The sequence below is a fragment of the Pseudopipra pipra genome, chromosome 3, assembly GCF_036250125.1.
Source record: "Pseudopipra pipra isolate bDixPip1 chromosome 3, bDixPip1.hap1, whole genome shotgun sequence".
Taxonomy (NCBI): domain Eukaryota; kingdom Metazoa; phylum Chordata; class Aves; order Passeriformes; family Pipridae; genus Pseudopipra; species Pseudopipra pipra.
In genome coordinates this window covers 8,949,053-8,971,278 of record NC_087551.1, presented here as the reverse complement: position 1 = coordinate 8,971,278, position 22,226 = coordinate 8,949,053, and the positions used below count along the sequence as shown (strand labels likewise).

The window sequence follows — 22,226 nt, the reverse complement described above, 5'->3', positions numbered from 1 at the left end:
ATATATATTTTAATATGCTTTAGCTGGAGCAGTGTTCCCAGCTGTTGAAAGTGTTGTTTTAACAACAGATAGTCTGTAGATCCCTGCAGTTGCATTTAAGGTGGTTTCCAAGACACATTTGACTAGTCTCTTTGTTTCTGAAAATCTGGAGTTTGTTTCTTGGAGCCCTCTTTCCTCTTTAACTCAGGTCTACCTTGTCTTACAGGGGTTACCAGGTCAGATGCGCATTATGGGGGAGTCATCCTTCAAACTTTAAAACCTTCCCATCCCCTCTCTGTGATGTTGTCATTAGGGGTCAAACCTCATGCTTCCGTTTTTCATTGAAGAAAATGTTACTTAAAATATACCACAACACCTGCTTCCTTGACTCTCTTTTTTTATAAGATTTTTATTTTTTTTTCATAGTGGTAAAGAAATGAGGGATCCTGAGGTCACTGTGCCACGTGGGTCGTCAACTGAATGTGCCAAGGAACGTGAACATGAGTCTGCTCACAAGTGAGTAGTTTCCTGGTGGTAAGATTTCACCTATTTACAGTTATCCTCCAATTCCTCAAACATTTTTTATGTCTTAAAAAAAATTCTCATGCTTCAGTTTGGACTTATAGTAATAACTTGTTCTTGTCCAAAATAATTTTGTTTATTAGTTATTACTTTAATCATTCTAGCAATAGGATCTGCATTTCCAATCTTTTAGGAAAAAGAAGAGAATCACATTTTTAGCTCATTTTTCCTAATAGTAAACAAAAGCCCACCAGTTTTATTTACTTGTATTTCATTCTGTTTTTTTTCCATCTCCTCCTCTTTTTATCTCTTCATTCCAAAGAATATTTGGATTTGTAGACATAAATATTTTAAAAATTATTTTAGTTTTTATTGTCAACTATAGAAGCTGCTGTCTTGTCATACATATTAATTTGACACTGTTAATCCTATACAAACACATTTCTGGTACTGACTTCTTAGGAATGCAAGTCTTTTAAGTATATAAACGTAAACAGAGTTTGTTAGCCTGTTAGTGTAGTGCATAAGTCATTATTTCACTTGTCTCTCCTCCGTCACCACTTATTCCACATGGCACCTGCTTTTGTGTTCTAAATTATTTGAGTTGGAGAAAGTTAAGCACAGAGTAGCTATGAAAATTATTTTGTTTTCAGCTACAGGTGCCATTATATCTTTAAGAAGGCAGATTCTTTGTCTCTCTTTGAATAGTCTAGCTGTAGAATGAGGCGTTTACTTACTTTGAAGGAAAATCCTGTGAGACTACAGAAGAATGTAAGACATTTGGATGATACGATAAGAGAGGATACATGAGTAGATGTATCAGAAAATTATTGTTTCTTTAAGAAAAGATCGAAAAAGGGGGAGATGTGGAGCTTTCAAAATGAACCCTAAAATAATATGAACTGTAAAAACTGTATAAGAGGTTGTGGTGCTGGTACTTAATATCTTCTTCCTTCTCTTCTTCTTGGCAATACTCCTTGCTTAAGTTAATGGACCATTCATGTTTGTAACAACAGTGTTGGAGGACTCCTCCTGGAATGCTTTAGAGCAGAAACCTAGGAAGGATGCTCCCTTCCACTCTGGGCAGGAGTCTGTCTCCTGCCACAAGGTACAGAAAAAGCCTGGAGGAATCTACATGCACAGTTTCAGAGGATGTTTTTATGTTGCTTTTGTTAACTGAAGCTGGAATTGCCCCTTATTTTAACAGAGGATATTTTCCTGTTACCTTGGCTCTGAGTTCAGTACGCAGTTGTATCTCAGTGCAAGGCTACTGCAGATGCTGGATGGGAAAAGAGGCCTTGACGAGAAATGGAGTTGAAAATACTGCAACCAAAGCACTGGGCAGTTTGGGCTGCTGAAAACCTTTCCGCATGAAACTCTGGCTCCCTTAAAGTGGCTGGCAGTGCTCCCGTTGAGTTCAGTACAGCCAGGATTTTGCCTTATATATTTATTCTGATTTATGAAAAGCTCAGTCATCGTGCTATCTAAGCGCTGAGATATGGTATTTAGTTACAAACAATCATTTTAAGAGTCATGCCAAAATCTACACACGCATTAGACTTGGAGATTAAAGAACATGGAGTTTTGGTTGCATGTGCTTCTCCAGTTGTAATTATTCTTCATCCTAAACACTGCAGACCTCCAAGCTTTTGGGCACAGAGGGGCTCCAGACTGAGACAAATCAGAAAGATTATGTGATGTAGTAAATAGCTATAAATTAATGGATTTTGCTGAGGTGCCAGTAACTACCTCAGTTTCCCTGTCAGCCCCAGAGGAATTATTAATTCCTCAGATTTTAGGGAGCCATTGCAGGAAAGAATTTTAATCTTCTGCATTTTTTTAACCATAACTGTTTACCTTGCAGTAACTCATACAGCACTGTGTGCTCTCCACTCTGATGTTGCATTACAGTAATGTACTGCAGAAGAAAGCTTGTTGAGTTCAAGTGAAATCTATCCCAAGGAAAGAGTATCCAGAGCAGCTGGTTTCATTTATATGTTTTATTTCTGAAGCTCATGAGTGTTCCAGTGAGAGATGGAATAATTGATTTAAATCAAATTATGAAACACTATACATTTTATTATAAAATGCACTTTTCTGGCATTCAATTCTGTAATGTATCACTCACAGGTAATGCAGAGTGAGGCTGAAGAGGCTGAAAAATACTCCTCTCGATCCTGTAGTCCATTGCTACATGTTCTTGCCTCGGAGCTGAAGCCAAAGTTGCTGTTTATAAAAGAATCATCATATCATTAAAGATTTGAGGCTCCATTGCTTCAGGTGAGATACAAAACCTTATTCCTTGAGTTTCTTGGTAATAGAACTGCTGCTGATTTTTTGGAGGAGCACCTCAGTTATGTGTTTCTTTTCCTGGCTGAAATAGGTGTACACAGAGCAAATAAATGGCAAGGAGAGCAGAGGTGTTTTTAGCAAGGGATAATATTGGACATTCATTGCAGCACAGGTTAATATGCATTTTAAGAGGTTCAAAATATTCAGTGTTTAATTGTTCACTCAATTGTCTAAGTGTTTGCTGGGGTCAAAGCCCTTGTTAGCGTGTTAAAATCTTGCCGGAGTGTTTGTTTTTTCCTAACAACTTCTGAACCAGCCAATATAAACTAGGTTTTTATGGAGGTAATGAAATTCCTATAAATTTTCTGAAAAATCTTGGCTGAATGAAAAGAAGAGAGAACAACCGGTGCTACCAGTAATGGAAAGGCTACAGGTGGGGCTTAGCCGTTCCCTGCTTAGGTTTGGCCACCCAGCTTGGCTTGCTGGGAAAAACATCAAGGTGACATGTACGTGTTCAGCTCTGATCCAGGGCCAGCACATACCTGCCTGTGCAAGGGCACGGGGGAGGGATCGGCCGTGAGATGTAGGACGGGTATGCAGAGGAAATGTGTCCTTCATAAGCAGCACAACTAAGGAACAAAGGTGCCGGAGCCAGTCCAGAGAAGGGCAACAAAGTTGGTGAAGGGTCTGGAGCACAAGTCTGATGAGGAGCAGCTGAGGGAGCTGGGTCAGGGGAGACCTTATTGTTCTCTACGCCTACCTGAAAGGAGGATGTAGCTGGGGGGGGGGGGGGGGAGCAGTCTCTTCTCCAAGGTAAAAAGTGACAGAATGAGAGGAAATGACCTCAAGTTGTGCCAGGGGAGGTTTAGATCAGATATTGGGAGAAAAATTTCACAGGAGGGGTTGTAAAGCACTGGAACAGGCTGTCCAAGGCAGTGGTGGAGTCACCATCACTGGAAGTGTTCAAGAAATGCGTGGATATGGCAGCTGAGGACGTGCTTTAATGGTGATGGTACTGAGTTGATGGTTGCACTTGATGATCTTAAAGGTCTTTTCCAACCTTAGCAATTCTGTGATTCTATGTGAATCTGGCACAAATGACAATGTGATGATACACTTTAGAGATGTCTCTAACCTCAATGACTGGTCTCAAGCAGCCTCTGGAAGATGACAAGGGGCATGTGCCCTGTGCTCACTGGCACCATGCTGCTGTACACAAGCACGAGGGAGTCACCTGTGACTCACATTCTGCGTTAGGATACAGGACAGCAGATTTGGAGGTGATATTGCATCCTGAGAAACAATTATACCTAGAGGTATATTGCTTCATTAGGAGATGAGTGTTACTAGCTTTAAGGAGCTAGTCATTATGAAACACCATGACAACGGATTTGTATTTATTTACTGGCAGCCACTCAACTTGAGTGTGTATCTATGAGCAGCGCCAAGTTTCAGAAGTTCTGGTGCTTTTTCATGGAGTCCAAGTGCTGGCTGGTGCATGTTGACATGATCATGGTCCTTCTGTCTCTCAGTCTTTGCAGAGGATGCTGTGTGCCTGTGGGCTTGGGGCATTAGGTTACTCACAACTGTGTTGCTTGGATGGGCTGGTGAGTGAATGGGAGATTCTGGCTTTGAAAAATATTTTGCTATAAGCTGTTAAAGCAAATGCTTTATGCATTGAACCTACCTAAAGTCTGATGTGGGATGAAGGACTTTCCAGTTTTCTCCTCTGATTTTGTTTTACATTCCAGTAGGAACTTTTCTGCCCTGCTATATACACTGTGAGCCAAACTTACGGGGCATTTCACAGGTGCTCAGTTTAAGTGTGTTTGGAAACCACACAGGTAACTTTTGTTCAGTCCCCTAAGAAGAGTCCCTATCAGTGCTAATGTACCCTGATTCCCTTCATAGCCTCTCTTAATCTGGTTGGAGAAAGCATTTATCTTGGACAAGACTGTTCTCAGCTCCTGGAACTCTGTAATATGTGTTTATTTGGGGGGACCTTCCAAATAAGTTTCTTGGTGGTCAGTAATTGTATTAGCTATTTGTCTCTGCTTAGGAATAGACTGAGACCTGCTTTAAAAAAAGGTCTGTAGCAGAATATAAATAATCTGTTCTGATCACTGCTTATACCATCACTAGCTGGATTTCAACCTGCTTCCAGTTCAATATCTGATTACTAATACTTAAGCTATCTCCCAAGGTCAGCAGAGTGGCATCATAAATGAAATATAAAGTGTATCATACCAGTGGTTTAAAACAAGTCCACAGCACAGTTCAGTTAGCTGATGGGCCATCTCTGTTTATGTCAGCTGTTAAACTCGTGCACACAGGCACTCTAAGTACTGATGCCATCAAATGTGGTCAACACAGACAGTTCAGCCTGCAAAAGTGAGCCAGAAAAGGCATTAAAATGCTTAGTCTATGACATACTTCCTTATTTTTGTCGTTTTGACATTTATGTGTTGTATCACTGAGGCTTTTGAGAAAGAAGACCCAATTTCTGAGGCAAACTGAGCTGAGATGTTCAGTTTATAATGCTGCAGCCGTCTGGTTTGCGTTTCATTCCGATTGACCACCTGCATGCTGTTAACCTCTGGAAGGTTACTGTGATCACAGTTGTTGTTGTTTGTTTAAAAATTTTGCAGCTCAAGGAAAATATTAGTAACCAGTTGCTTAACCTACACTGTTTACTGATCTCATTGAACTTGCAGATGTAGCTTTGCTGGCCAGTGAAAACCGGGAGTTGTCTGGTGCCAGTAATAGCCTGCACTTATTTTTCAAACAGGAATAGGTTGTGCAATTAAAAGAATTTTTTTTTCCTAAATATGCTCTTTGTCTGTTGGCTATTGTCTCAAATATCAAAATATAACTTAGAGGATGTGGAAGGTAGCTTTAAATGAGCCAAACTTTCACAGAGGCATACTTGAGTTGTGAGTGCTGCTGCAAATCCCCAAGCTGCATGTGAAAATGTACAAGAATTGCAGAGGCAATTCAAGTGAATAAGACAGATGTGTTCACATTAGCATTCTCCAACCAGGAGTATTTAAGTTGCTGTAAGGAAGCATTTTACTAAATGAAATCATTCAAAAATTAGAAATTACTTCTTCAAAAGTACCAGAATTATTTTTTTTTAAATATGCTTCTTTGTTTTCAAACCTTTGAAGTTCATTCAGTTGAGAATTTCCTGGTTTCCTTTAGAGCAAAGAATAGAAATTCACTTGCTTTAGAAGTCTCATTTACTCCTTTGATTCTAAGAGGGGGAGCTTTACAGTGAACACGCTCAAAATTGCGAGGGTTGGCAACACATCTATACTTAATCCATGACTTTCCCTTGAGGTGGGCTGTCTTCTTGCTTCTCAGGTCTTAAAAAACTAACACCTATAGAAAATCGATTCCTTTTACAAATCCCAGAACTACTCCAAAGCAGGAATACGACCAACCTTCATTCCTGTTTGTCAGCTACAGAGCTCTGCTTTATTGCCAACCCTCACCCAGGTCTGTGAGCAGCGACCCCCGTTCAAGCCTCCCCTTTTCTCTGACAAGAGCAAAATGTCAGGATTTGGTGACTCTTAAACTACAACTTCAACTGCACCCATGTTCCTTTAACAGCTTAGCACGAAGATGATACAGTGGATGGTCTCCAAATAGAGGACAAGTGTTTTTATTGCAAGTACCACCTAACCTTTCAATTTGAGGATGCTCAGTGGGTATGGGCTACTGGAAAAGCCTTTTCAGGTAGGACTGATCGGGGGTGTAGGGGTTAAGGGTAGAGAGTTATTTCCACAATAAAAATCTTGAATTCCAATAACAAATCAAAGTGGTTTGGTCTAAGACAGCAAACATGCATTCTGGCTCCAGACCCACTTACCTGAGGAACCTGCTTTTATCTGTCACGCTGGTCGTCCCTGACCACAGTGTGCTGGGCCAACTACATGGACTCCAGGCTATGGGAATACATGATGGTCAACCAAATAGCACTGCAGCAGGAGTTCTGAATTCTAAAAGAAAGAGTATTCAGTTTCCAGCTGAAATTTAGGAGCACTCAATGTCAACACTTTCTTCAAAGAGGCTATGTAGTTGAAAACCAAATTTTCCACCGAAAAGCCATGAAGTAAAACTTTCTGCCAACCTACTCTTAACCTCTCTACTGCTTTACTGGGTTTTTGTTTGCCTGTGTGAGTGTCTGTGGGGACACTTGGGCATGTGGATTCAAATGAGCTGTTCAAATAGATTAAACAACTTTAAACCCCTCTGTGGTCTTTGGAAGTGAATTAGATTAAAGTGAATTAGAGTTATTTTAATTCTGAATGAGTGAGTCCACATGGGCTTAATATAGTTGTATATAGAAACCCACATTAAAATCACATCCTTAGTTAACTCAGACTGTTTCCCTTGTAGACAAACCCATCCTGTCTGTATTTAGCAGGGAGTACAGAGCTTGCTTCATCCGTAACTTGCACTATTGACAGGCAAAGGAGCTAAATCAAAAATGATTTTGTACTGGTATAAATGGTTTCACAAACAATAGGTCGGTAATGCATCTGGCCCGTGACGTGTCCAGGGAAAGAAGCTGGGCCCGAATAGCTTTTAGCTCTCATCATTGAAATCAACAACGCTTGCCAGAAGAAAGCCTTCAGCATTAATTCCTTAAGCTATAAATTATTACAGGGCTCTGATTCCTTGGAATGAAATGCAATAGATAGATGGCAGAGAAATATTATTAATGGATAGTTTGCTACATTCCTAACTGCACTGGCTTCATGAGAATACATTATATTACTATCTGGAACAGCAATACTAGGGATTTATTAGAATGACTGAGTACTCATTGTTAGCTAGAATACCATGCTATATTGGAAACATAAAGTATTCTGCATCAAAGCATGTGATCTACATCTTTTCTTTTCATCCTTAATTTGATTATGAACTATTACCATGCTTTGCCATAAAATAAGAAAGTTGTACATTTTGATGGTTTCTCAAATGCTGATTTTACTTTCTGCACAAATACTTTGTATCTTTTCAGCATAATTATTTAGCAGCCATTACGGGTTAATTATTGTCATTAACAATATGAGTCCTATGAGGGAATATCAATTAAAATATGCACAGCTGAACTTTCAAATGAGTAAATAATTTAGTTTTTGAAAATGACTGGAAACAGCAGGGTAACAGTCAAAAGGGGAACAATTATTTTAATGCTTATTTGACAAATGAGTAATTTTTGCAGCAAATTAGTTTCTTATCGTAGCACCCCTACTGGTAAGAAGAGAGAAACTGTTAACATGAGTTTTAAAAATAAAACCTGCTAAGATATGCATGCAAAGTTAAGGAAATCATTTGTATGAAGAAAAGGTGATTATGATACACATTGTTAGCTGAAGAATGTTGCCATGGGAATCTAATTAGGAATATAAATCACACAAAATTATGTTTATATATAGGGCTGGATACATTAAACTCATATGCACAGTTATACATCAATTTCATTCTTCTTTGTCAAAGTATTGAAGATAGACCTTTGTTGCTCTTTATTATTGACCCCACTAAATACAATGATTGAAATTTAATATTTTGGGGGAATTCCTTATCACTGTAGCCATGGCAAGAAAATTTAACAAATGAAGTATGGCATTTCAGGTGTGAATATATGATGCTCATTAATTTACATAAAAAAAAGAGTGTAGCAAAACTTTGAAAGGTGATTGAATTTTATCCCTGTTTTGGGGAAAATTTTAACATATACACTGATTTTTTAGCTATGTCATCCTAGGTTGTTGGTGTAATGATTGAGGAGGGGCAGGATGAAGAAGTGATAGAAAGTGTATAGAAACTAGAGCTATTGAAGAGGTTTGGGGTTTTTTTCAGAGCACTGAGAAGGTTTTTCAAGGCTTTCTCCATGTGTTGAAACAGAAGAGGAATTTCAGCAAAGATATCTTTTGTCTTTCTCTTATTTGCATGCTCTGTTTCATTTCTGATTTTTGTGCTCAGCCTGATTACTGCCTGTAGTCAGCCCCATTGCTGCTGATGATTTCCCACAGCTATGATTTGGAGTAAGTAGGTAGTTTATAGTGAAACGGTGATCACCAAGGACAATTCAGAATTTCTCTTTGGTTTCAGTAATTTTTTTTTTTTTTTAATCCATCTGTTGAGTGTCAAATTGCACTACTGAGCTGCACTGAACGCTATTGAGACTTGTACTCAAGGAATTTTCAGTGAAGATGACTAAACTTTTAACGATACTGGGCCCTGCTGGGCCAAGGAGTGCAAACTGGGTAGCTCTGGCTATCTTACAAGGCCTTGGCATGGTAAGGAATTGAAAAGAAACTTAGGGAAAAAAAAGTGTTATTTTATTTTCTTTGCACAATGTTGACCAAAGCTGAGTGTAGAAATTATCCAAAACTTACAGTTCAAAATGCCATGACAATGAAAAACTGAATTTGCTGGTTTTTGATAGGAGTGGGCAGTTGTTTCTCTTCTCACCAACTGGTCAAATTCAGTTTTAAACTCTGTTACCACCAAACGTTTTTCACCCCGTCTCTTCTGGTCCAGACTCACATTTTGGGACTTCATTCTAGCTTCTTAGGAACTAATCTTCCTTTTCTACATGACCTCTGTGCAATAAAGGGAATTGCAGTATTCCCAGTACGGACACACGCCTTCTGTTGACATCCACAAATGAGTGTGTAATTAAGGGTGTAGATTTAGTGCTGTCTCATTTGAAAAGCTGCCGGAATTGCAACATCGCTTTGACAGAGGTATTTCCTTACTGGGGTATATCTTTTGTATCTTTTTTTTTCACTGATGTAATTGGACAAAGGGGAAGAACAATATAAGATGTTGAGAAACTTAATCTTGTACGCTAGAGTTAGGACAGGGCTGTTGAAGGATGGAACCAAGGAATGACTATGAGCTAAAGAACAGCCTGTCTGATCTGTTTTTAAGGAAACTTTCCAGTTTTTGTGTAAACATTTATTTCACAGTAGAGCCTATTTAGGGCAGTTTCACCTTTTTTATTTGTCCACTTCACAGGGCTGTTTCTCACCCCACCTCAAGCCACCACACAGTTTCTCCCTGAAATCTCACAGCACAGAAATTCCATAGGAAAACACAATGATGTCATTTCAGTCAGACCATAATTTTCCAGCTGTTGGAAGAAGGCACATTGTGGTGTTTATTTCACTACTTATAAAGATTTGTGGCAAGCAGGGAAATACTTTACTTCCAAGATCATTGTTCAAGTAATTGAAACTGCTCATCTGGAGCTCTGTGCCAAAGTAGGGGGAGGCAGAAGGGACGATGCGGGAGAGCGACTGGGTGCATGGCCTGTAGGTAAGTGCATGTATGGAGCCTCAGAGGAATCAAGGGATATTTTTCACTGTTCTTATGGTGAGAAGGAAAGAGGCATGGAATGGGCAGCTTTTTCAGTGCATCTGTGCCACTGCAAACTTTGGCACCTCTGTTACTGGCTTTGCATTTGACAGGGCTTGGCGTGAATCAAGCAAGCTCTCACCTTGATCTGGTGAGAGTTGTCAATCTGGTGCCAGGTTGTCCCTTGCATTTAGCATGGACAAGGCTTTGTCCTGAGCTGCTGGCTCTGCTGTGAGCCAGAGCTCTGTAGGTGGTGGAAATGGCTTATTGTAGCATCGGTCAATGTGAATTTGAAAACCTCTTGGCAAAGACTTCCAGGGTCAGCGGGGACTTTCAGCACCTTAGATCCTACTGAAAATGATCCTTGTATGTTGCTTAAAGAAACCCAAACCACTGAACAATCAGTCCTGAGCCCCAGATTATCTCCTCTGTTAAGAGTGGCAAAGCTACATTGTGCTATATTACTGGCCCAAATTTTCCTCATGCTTCACAAAAGCCCTTGCATGTGTGACAGTCTCCAGATGCATCCTCTCATCTTTGGAAGTGACCAGGTGTTCCCAGGCAACTGAAGGGAGAGGAAAGGGGCAGGTATCTGAGAGGCCTCACATACTTTGATACACTCATTTCTCGTAAGTGAAGTAGCACAGCAAAAAGTGGGGTAGCTCTGACATGTGAAACCTTTGAGCCAGTCATTCTCTGTACTTCAGTCAGAAAATATTAGCCAAGCTCGCCCTCCAGTTCATCTGAGAACTCCAGAAGGGCTGGATGCAATAACGAACAAAAGCCTTTTGGATGCTGCTGTTGCTCATTTTTTCACTGTGTGGGTCCATTAAAGCATTACTGCCTTTTGGGAACTCAGCTGGAAGAAGAAAACAGGCCTGGAAAAAATAACTGCATTATGTGAGACCACTGGCTACTGCTGGAATTGTGTCAGTTTGTAACATGTTAGGCAGGTTCCCTGTGCATCCGCTGCAAAGCTTCTGCTGACAGGACTTGAGCTCTAGCAGTGAGAGCAGCCAACAACTGCAAAAAAAAAGCTGTGGGCTCTCGGATCCTGCGTGATCCCAGAGACTGTGGGCAGCGTAACTCAGTAGGAGAGAAAATGAAACTGTTAAAGTGTTCTCCTGATGTGCCCTTACAGCTTGTAAAGACAATCATCTGTCCAAATGGGTGATTTCTTAGGTGGAGGGAAGATGTGTAGGTGAGTGATAGGCAAAATAGCTGCAGGTTTGATTTAGCCCCCAGATTTTTCATTAGGGTCAATTACACATAATTTAACTTTACTCTTTCCCTGCTCCACTTGCCTTTTCTGTCGTGCTTGGCACCACACTTTCCACTCAAAATGCCAGACTAAGAGAATAAAAGTAGTCCAGCACAGAAATGTGTGCTAGCTAGACACGCAGTAGCCACCCCTCACAGGCTATTGAAGTGTGTACAGAAGCAGAGCTGAAGTTTGTCATCATTGATTGTGTCTAGAAATTAAAACAACCCCTTGCACTTGACACATAAATATAGTCACTTCAGCTTTTAACCCTGCTCCCCATTACCTCATCATATTTTACCGTGAAGGAAACATATACTATAATGTATTCTTTGTCACATACAGTCCACACCCTTATGTAAACTGCATTTTTAGTCCTCTTCCCATGCAGACACATTCCCCATCAGGCATTCCTCAGACATGCCAGTGAACGCTTTACTGCTTAGCAAATCTGTCGGATTAACACAATTACAGTAAAAGCGCGGGACAAAATAAATATTCCCCAAAGAACCTTTAGGAGGATTTTGCCATTTCTTGGTTAGTAAGAGATGATCCCTCAACAGACATCAGCCTGACCCTGTTTTCGTTTCTCTTATTTCATCTGTCCCAACGGAGCAAGAAAAATATATCACTGTATGGGCAGCAGAAGAATGAGCAGCCTGGTATTATCTGTACTTTTCGATTCAGTCTGCAGGGAAAGCTGAGAGTCAGGGGAAGAATCAGGGAACTTTGTGTTCAGCCAACTTCCAAAGCCTTTGGTGTCTGGCCAGATTTACAACACTTAATTGTACGTTTGCATTGTGTGTTGCAATACCTCGGGGATTTGCAAAGTGGTTCTCGTGCGTCCCTTTTGGGTGCTCGGCTGCTCCAGACATTCCCGTTAGACTCACAGTACAATGTCCAGTGTCCCCACTCTTACTGGCATGGTAGTCCCCTACCTGTCCCAGCCCCAAGGGAAACAGAGAGGGAGGCTGAATTGCTCTGTTGGTCAGCCCAGAGCTGCCCTGAGGCATGTTTTTCCCTGGGATGCTGGCATCAACTTCCACCTGCCCAGTAGGGATGTAGCAGAAGTGGGTGAGAGCTGGTCATACCTGTCCCAGTGTTCTCTTCCAAAGTGCCCTCAGAAAACTTTAGCCATTTCAGTTGTTCATTGTTTGTATTTTCCTTTGAATCCTATTGCAGTGGAATGACAATGCTGCTTTTTTCCTTACAGAGACATCACTATATGTCTTTTTTTCCCCACTACTCTTAACTTTTTGGTCCAGTTTGAGTCATTCAAACTTGGAAACCTCCAGTGAGCTTGGATCTGAATGGAGCTGGATTGATCTGTGCTACTTCCAATACTTTTTTAGGGGATAGGGGGAGAGAGAAAAGGAAAAAAAATTAAGGCAAGAATTGAATTTATAGTACTCCAGATGTCAGAGAAATGAACATAAAAGTGCAGATGCCTTATAGTCAGACAGACTGCTCAAATGTATGCAAATGGGTGAGAAGTTTATGTGAACATGGTTGAAAAAAAGAAGGAGCAAGGGAAAAAAAATCCTTAAATAATCCTGTTTTTGTTGCTGTGAGTCTTGGACATCGAGTTTGGTAAAAACTCATGATTGTGATGACCCAAGGAAAGCCAAGGCCTTGGTAATTGTGGCCAGCTGGGTAGACTTTGATTGGTCTTAATGTTCTTGGACATACCATTAAAGTAACATAAATTCATACCTTCTAAGTTATGGGGCCTATTGATCAAGCTTTTCCTTGCACAGCAGTATTTAGATTATTCTGCAAATCATCTTCATGGCTGGCTATGAGAGATGACTACAGTGTCTTCAGTTAGGGTAGTGTAATTGTATGGGACTTAAGTGAGAGCAGATGTACTTGCACATACATTTCACATATGAGCTTTTTGATTGTTTGGGGGTAACAAAACAATTCTTTCTGTCAAATATGCTTCCAACTTGTGAATTAATTATATCTGCCTCCCTGCAAACTGCTTTAGAGCAGCTGGTCTTCCTGGCATCTTTATTAGCCATGTAAAGAAGCTTCTCCAAAGCATGAAATGCCAAAAGGAAAAGCCTCTGGCTAAGTCATACCATGGATACTTGGAATTGAGTAGTGTGTGTCTGCAGCCAGGTGAAGGAAAGAGCCAGCAATGGTCAGTCTAAGGCATCCCTCTGTGCAGGATCTTGGTTTGCTTTCTATGCATTTCTGCTGTTGAATAAAAGCAATTCAAAATTATAGTTGTAGGCAGACATAATGTTGAGGAAAACTGATACGGTCTGGATAATCTGCTGCTAAACAGCTTGCGTGGGTCTGTGTCCAAACCCCATGTCTTTAAATAACATTTCAAGCGGACTGGGTTTTCTGGATCCCTTTACTTGAAATGCAGAAGGAATTTTTGGATGGTAACTGCCATTAATATTGTTAAGCATTGCTTGGATGTGTTCTTTGGTAATTTTTGAAGGAAAAGACCTACCATATCCATAATCCCATGATGCAATACTAGAACCTTTTAAAAAGTTATTAAACAGGTAGTAAAATTCCTTTTAAAAATATGCTTCTATTTGTACAATTTTCAGAAATGGCAGAGGACAAAACCACATCCTTAACCCCTCTAAACTCCCAAACTCCTCCCTCCCTCCCCCCACCAAAAAAAAAAAAAAAAGCCTTAATTTAGAATAGCTTGGTTTTACTATACAAGAAAGGTGAGAAAAACAATACAAGTTATACCACACACTTACAAATACCAGCTTATATGAGCTAACACTGGCAGTTAACATCTTAGATTTTTCTCAGCAATAATCTACATCTGCAGAACTTATGGGCTGGGTTTTATAAAGTTCACAATTCAAAAGTGTCTCTGTGCTAAAGGGCTTTGGCTCTCTAGCTCAGGGCAAATTTTATATGCTACAGTCTGTAACCGTCTTTGTTTCTAGAGAAGTATATGCATGGATCATGGATTAAAACGTTTTACTACGTGCCATGTGGGTTTTATTATCTGAATAGATCATATCCTAAACAGGTCAACTGCCTCTGATTTAAACGCATGGAGAATGGGAAACAGCGTTTATTCATGCGATGGGTTTATTGCGGGATACTGCAGCTATACTTCACTCCCATCCGCCATCCGAAAGCGAGAGCAGGGTGCTGGGCGTCTGAAATCAGCATCAAAGCTATTTATTTCAATAGGTGCAAGTGTTGGTGTAAAGAAATAAGTCTCAGCAGTCTTTGTGATGAGGCATTATATGGGATCCATTATATATGGCATTCTAATGGAGGCTGATGTAGTGTTCTGTCTTGTTCATCCTGTTTGCAAGATCATCTCTTTGATGAAAGCTTGTCTCTCCACCAAGAACCATACTAGAGATCAACGAGAGCATGAGAGGCACTTGGTATAACTGCATCCAAAAAATAGGAGGTCAGGCATTCCTGGATACTCCAGGTGCCTCTGCAAATGCCAACGATTGTGTACAACGGAAAACACAAAAAAGTATGAGTATTTGGAAATCAGAGGGGAAACAATAGAAGAATAAGTAGGTGTAATATCTGTGGATGGATACAGACGGGGCAAGGCAAGGAGTGGTAGTGTTACTACTACATATTTATTGTTGCAATTAGCTGCTATTAAATATGTTTCAGTATTGCATTATTGTTTTCAGTGAGACCAAACTGACTATTATATAGCTGTGCAACAATTTCCCGAGGGAAATAGGGGGAAGCTATTTACTGATTTGCTTAAATCTCTCTTGAACAAAGCAGTGGAAAATACTTTGTAGGAAATAATCATCCACTGGCAGGAGGCTGGAAGAGGTTACATAATAGGGATCGTATTTCTGTGACAGTGAATGATTCTGTTTATATAATATTCATTTCTAGTCATGTACCCTACACTTTGCTTATTCTTGTCTCATCCCAAGATGATAAGAAGATAAATTCAACTTACTGTTTTTGCCCAAGCTTTCTAGAAAATAGTTAAATGTTTCTTGTCTTAATTTGTGCATGGGACTATCACAATGCATACAAAGTCTTGCTTCTCTTGGAGGCATACATGTTTTTCTGCAATGATTTCTTAACAGACTGTAGTATCTATCTCTAAAAAGGGAGAATGGGAGGGTCTTGGGAATTATGCACTGGTCAGTCTAACCTTGATATCTCAAAGGATATTAGAACAAATTATTAAGCAGTCCATGTGTAAGCACCATCCAGATAAAAAGGTGATAAAAGAGAGTCAACACATATTTGTCAAGAGCAAATCATGTTAAACCAATCTAATTTCCTTCCTTCCCAGGGAAACTGGCTTAGTGGATAAGGTGATAGTGGTAAATGCGATACATCTTGACTTAAGCCAGGCTTTTTGACACTATGGAACATTATATGCTCTCATGTAAACTGGACAAATTTGCCCTGAATAACAGGGAAGAGCTTGATTCTTTGAAAACCCATCCTGAGAAAGCAGTTATTAGTGGTGCCCCGCTAAAAGAAGAATTAACTTTTGCTCTCGAAGAGGCTTAATTATGGGCCTGTTTCTCATCAATATTTTCATTAGTGGCTTGAAAGATGGAATAGAAAGTGAGCATATAAAGTTTAGGCTGAGAGGATACAAAAGTGCTTTAAAATGCAGGATTTGAAGACCAAATGAACATGATACATTGGGAAAAATTTATCAGTATGATGGCATTCAGACTATAAAACTGCAAAGTAGGACGTGTCAGAGAATCTGTAACCACACAGGGACTTGGCAGCATAAGACAAGATGGAATTTTAGTGACTGGCAAGTGGAACAGGAATAAAAGATGTGATATTTATATTAAAAGAGCAACTCCGTGTGTGCAGCGTGTGAGCAAAGCTGTGATATACAAGACATCTCTGTTGAGTGCTGAGAAGCCAGCAGCTGTATTTTTGGGTCTGTTTTCTTTTTTTTTTTAACTTCTTTTGAAAGTGATGCAGACAAGTGGGATGTAATCTAGAAAAATTATCCAAATGACTTGGGACTTAGAAAATATAATCTGTGCTAAAAGATTGAAAGATTTGTGTGTGTTTGTCCAGAAAAGATATGTCTGAGGAAGGGTATAAGTCTTCTAGGCAACTGTTTTTAGAAAGAGGATGCAGATCTATCAGTCACTGTGGCTGTGGAGCGTAGGATCAGAAGGACTATATTTTCACACATGTTTAATAGAAGGCTCTCTGAAAAAAACCAGACTGAAGTCAGATTTAGGAGATCAGTGTTTTACTTGCTCAGGTGTGTGGAAAGTGTATCACACACTCACCTCTCAACAGTGCTACTGACCCGGATCTGTGCTTGTTGCTCTCTCTCCCCAGATTGCCATTGTGTCACTGAATTTAATTTGATACCTGTAGGTGCAGTGCAGCTGTATCCTTATGTTCATCTGTCAGTGTTTCCAAAGGGGAGGAGTTACCTAAGGTGTAGATTAAAGATGTGAAAATAAATTCAGAGATTGGCCTCATCAGTAGCAAAACAAGGCTTTTGGTTGTTTAAAAAAATATCTATCTGGATAGAATTGTTAATCACTGGGACAGGTTCGTAGGGAGGTTGCAGACTCCTTAAAACGCTTTTGAAGGTTTTAAGAAGTTTGATGGACATATGTCATGGCTGAAATTAAACTTCATAGTGCTTCTGGGTGACAAGATAGACTGGATGCTCTCTTAAGATTCCTTTTATTCTGGTGTCTGTATGTTTTCTGTGACATAGTGTTTTGCAACAATATAATATATTTTATATTCATGCAGGAAAACCCACAGAACTGACATAATCCAGGCAGTTTTGCTTTAAGATGAGAAATGAAAACACAGATATAAATTCAGAAAAGTCTCAGGAAAATAAATGCCTGATTTTACTTTAAATATGAATGAACATGGAAAGAATGATATGCTGAATAATGACCCTGCAAAACAAAACTAGCTCAGTTCCTCAGTACTAACTATCACAGGGCATTGATTATCTATCATGTCTAGCTTGTGTGATAACATAAGAATTTAAATTGTAGCCTCACCCAGAGCAAACACAGATGCTTTTTCTCTAGGTGTTAATCTCCCAAAGGCCCACAGTTTTGTAATGTAAACAGACCTTGGAGCCCCAGCCTGGTTCACTCTGTATCAAATAAGGTGTATTAATATCCTGGGTCAAAACTTCCTTCGGGCAGCCTGAGGGCAGCAGCCATCTAAATCCATGTGCACTGACACCTTTCCAGCAACTAGCCTCTTGGAGCTGGACCCAGGATTTATGACTTGTATGTTTTCTATTTGTAAGAAATGTAGCGTTTATTTGACACGTGAGGCTTCTGATAACTCTGCTGTTGTTAAATTTCATCCCGCTTCTGCTGGGAGTGCTTACCCTGCCCCAAAAAGAAAGCCAAGGTGAGAATGAAGAGGAAGGTTGCGGAGAAATCAAACTGTGCTTCCTTCTTAAAACACTGCTTTGAGAAAGGGCTGTGGAGCCTTGGTGACTCAAAAAGATCTCTGCCCTTTCAAAGGAGGGAGAGCTGGAATTAGTCTTGCTATGGCTTCTGTGGGCTTTTATGTTAAGAGAGCTGAGCATCCTCAGTGAGTTGCTTTCTCCAGCTGCTGCAGACACCTTCTCATTTCAGCTCCCACACTTTGCATTTTCTTCGAAGCTCAACCTGGCAGGGATGAACTTAATACACCATGGGTGTAGGACTGTCCCTTTTTACTCCTGATTCACTACTGTATAGACTTTGGCTCTTAGATTGGAGTATGTTGTTAAATCAGTGATCTAGGGTGATCTGCTCCAGGTGCTCTCCAACTCTTCCAGGAAGGCTCCATCCATTGTTGCCATGCCGGCTGTAGGAATTAGCTTAGGTGATGTTGGGGCCTATTTTTGGAGGGTAGTACTGTAGCTGCATTCTGGTGCCTTGCCTTGTTTGTGCTATGAGTGGCCTCTGAAGGCAGAAAGGCAGAGGGCAGCCTTTGTCTTCTCTGTGCAAGGCCTGGGAGCTCCCTTCGCTCTGCTCCGGCTGTCAATACATGGCACACGTCCACAGAAAACAATAGCTACATGAGAGATGGCTGTGTCCCATGGGTGGCCTTTCAGGAGCAGGGAGATTTTGAAAGAAAATGCTGTTGTGCCCAACTTCCCTTGTGTACATGCTGCTACCAGAAGCTTCTCCTATGAATCCCTTTTGTTCAGAGCCAAAGCCAAATTCTGCTACAGTCCATAACCAGAGGAGCATCCTGCTGACTTCTACAAGAGACTTGTCTGAGGGTGGCATAAAGTGGCTCCCAAACAACAAATCCTTTTGGCTCCCCTCTTGTGAATACTGTGTACTACAATGCTAATCTGGAACACGACCCCCCCCTCGCCCTCTGAACTGGCTGTGGCCTTTGAGATCTGCTAATCCTGGAGGTGGGTCCTCTGTCTATGGCCATGGTGGAAAGGTGGGGATTGCTGCAGGGTTCAGTACCAGTGTTTGTGGGCCTGGACTCGGCTACAAAGCATTACCATGGCTGGATGTAGCTGCCAGCTGCAGCTGCCAGAGGCAGTGCTGATCATGTCTTCACATTGTCCATGTCCTCTCAGGCAAACCCCAGGAGGGCGTTACTTAAAAGTAATCTGGATGAAGTCCCAGACTGCTCTTCTGGAGAGGAATCAGCTCCTGTGTCCCTGTGTGGAGGAGGAGTGGGCTGTCCTCTGCCTGCCCTTCCTCAAAGACAAGGTGCAGCACTGCTCAGAGGGAGAAGTCACAGCCTGATTTAAACTCGGCACTTGGACTAAACTGTTGCATCTACCTGTTTGCTGTAGGGTGTCATTATATCCTTAAATCCAGAAAGTGATGCGTTTGGGACTTTCTCTATTTATCATATAAATATTGTGTTACTTTTATTAATTCTTTACTCTTAATACAGAGAGCTTGCTAGCCCTGAAAAAACTCCAAAGAATTCCAGGTCCTACATAAAGATAATTTATTCAAATTTTAAGAAAACCCTTGGAAGATTTGACCCAAAGAAGAGCTTGCACTTGTTTTTTATGGTTATTTTTGGCACTGCTTGTCTGACTTTGAAGTAGTTTAAACATTAGCTCAGTTGGTTAGAGCATGGTACTATTAACACCAAGGTTGTGGGCTTGATCCCTGCATGGGCCATTCACTTCAGAGTTGGACGGGATGATCCTCGTGGGTCCCTTCCAGCTCAGAATAGTCTGTGTGTGTATAAGAAATGTCAGCTCTGGTCTCCCATGGCTTCAGTGAGGGACCCTGGGCACTTAGGCAGCAAGTTACTGTCTGTTAGGTTACAGCTTTCTGGCGTAACGTATTAAATTTTCAGACTAGACTTTCTTCAAGCAGAGTGTTGATTAGCACTTGGAGTTAGACGAATATTTACCAAAGTAGTACATCTTAAACAATTTAACAAAAATGGAAACAAGCAGAAAACCTCAAAACAAAATACTTTTCTGACAGATTGGTAGTTACTGTCCCGGTGTGAGTGACTTTGCCCTTTTCCCAGTCATTGGTGTTTTTTCCCCGGGACCTTTACTGTATACCCCCAAAACTTCAAGCCTTCCAGTTACATGAAGGCATAAACAAATAAAAATAAGGACAAATAAAAGGCAAGAGCCTGATGTGTTTTCAGTTGTACATTGCTCCTAATGAAAGTCATGTGTATGGAAACCTCAGTGATTTTGTCCTGGCTTACTGAAATTAAACAAAGACCGATACCTATTTATAATCCTGAGACTTCTGCCAGTAATATATTTTATCGCTATGGTTGCAAAAAACCAAATAGCCACTAAGGAAGTATTTTTCACCAAAATGAATGAGCTCAGAGGGTTCCATGGAAAGACTTGCTGCTTGTGGCAGAGTAGCGGGGAAATGTGAAGCAAGCGAGGAGAAATAGTTTAAAAGCAAGAAGGGACTTTACTTTTATTGTGGTGCTGATATTTACTGTCCCCTTTCATTTCATCAGCTTAGTTTGCAATAACCTTCTGTCACTTACATAGGCTACTTTTTCTACTGTAGTTTTGTCAGGGGAGAAAAGTAGGATATTTAAAATAATTTTGTTTATTTGTAATTAGAAAGCAAGTAACCTAATTTCTTGTTTTTTTCTTGACTTCATTGCATTTAATAAATACAACTGAGCACTTACCAGAGAGTTCTCAAAGTTAACGTAAACCACATGTACTATCCCACACATAAAGGACATCAAAATTGAATTACTGAATGGTTTTATGTAGATTTATTTATTGTGGCTGAATGCAGCCAGCCTCCTTTTCTGCTGCCCCATTGTGCTCAGAGTTCCCTAGTCAGCATTAACTGTGTAATATGGTCCCTAGGAGGGAATGGCTGGAACACCATAGGCTAGAGGTGAAAGCAAAGCAGGAATCCATCCTCAAATTCTGCCTAATCAAAAATAAAATAAAAAAAAGCCTATTGGAGACAATATGCTTTATGTGACAGGACTGACAAATATAATAGCAAGATTCAGATCCGGTGCTCACCCGTTTCAGAGGTTCCTTGGTGGTGGCAGCTGTTCTGGGCAGACTTCTGCAAACTGCTTGAAAAGTGAGACTCCAATCTTCACCAGGGCATTCAGGGTATGAGCAGCGCTCATCAGCAGTGGTAACGATCCTGAAGGCGCGGTGTTCAAATCCTGTTTGTCGCACCTGCAAAGACTCCTCCAGATGAAATTTTCTTTACACCTGTCATCTTCTAAAAAAAAAAAGAAAAAAAAGAAAAAAGTGATTTATTCCTAGGGAGGGAAACTTTTAAAAGAGAAATTGCATTTTTTTTTTTTTTTTGGTGTTGCACCTCTTTGTCTCTTGCAGATATGAGGAGCTTGTTTAGGTCTGGCATCTTCCATAACCCCACATTAGTACTTGCCTGTCATATCAGGTGTGTAAAACCAGTCTGCCTATTATACAGTGAGCTGTGATTGAATCCTTTATTTATGACTTCTGCCCCACATTGCATTAATTAGAATGCAAATTAATGTTTCCTGGAAAGCTGCTGTTTACTTCTGCCATACTTTACATGTTTCATTAGTCTTAGGACCCTGACAGTCAAGTTATGTCAATTTAACAAGTTATCAGTCAGCAGAGCTGCTGTAATTGTATGTACACATGCACGTAGACATCCTGGTCTGCAACGAGATGCAGCCTGGGTTTTGCCTCCAGCAAAAGGCATTTAAGGTATGTTATCTTGTCTTTTCTTAGCTACTGGGCTCAGCTAATTAGAGGCAACTTTTTTTCCAACAGCATAGCTTGATCCTGTGCCCAAGTCTTTAATTTATACCAGTGCTTCTGAATTTGACTTTATAAGATGTTTTTAACTGAGTAGTCCAGTTTTCACTAGTGAGGAGGTTATTTGGCTGGTGCTCTTGATAGTAGCTGTGAATAGTCCATACCCCTGACTAGCAGGACGTAAGAATCAAAGAACGGTTTGGGTTGGAAGGGACCTTAGAGATCATCTAGTTCCAATCCCCCTGCCATGGACAAGGATGCCACCCACTAGATCAGGTTGCTCAAAGCCCCATCCAACCTGGCCTTGAACACTTTCAGGGATGGAGCACCCACAACCTCTCTGGGCAACCTGTTCCACTGCTTCACTACCCTCTGAGTAAAGAATTTCTTCCTAAAATCTAATCTAAACCTGCCTTCTTTCAGTTTAAAATCACTACCCCTTGTCCTGTTGCTATCTGTCATATAAAAGGTCCCTCTCCTTCCTTTTGATAAGCCCCCTTAAGGTACTTGAAGGCCTTACTGAGGTCTCCCTGGAGCTTTGTCTTCTCCAGGCTGAACAACCCCGACTCTCTCAGCCTGTCCCCAAAGGTGATCCTC

The 22,226-nt window shown here is 40.6% G+C and overlaps 1 long non-coding RNA gene across 1 annotated transcript in view; it reads left to right on the top strand.

The window, feature by feature from the left end:
* Positions 1-409: 409 nt before the first annotated feature.
* The window catches only part of LOC135412468 (uncharacterized), a 54,844-nt gene continuing 33,027 nt past the window's right edge, over positions 410-22,226 (top strand). The window contains exons 1-2 of the long non-coding RNA XR_010429663.1: positions 410-495; positions 2,632-2,781. This is a non-coding gene — a long non-coding RNA (uncharacterized LOC135412468). The remainder of the gene's footprint in view (positions 496-2,631; positions 2,782-22,226) is intronic.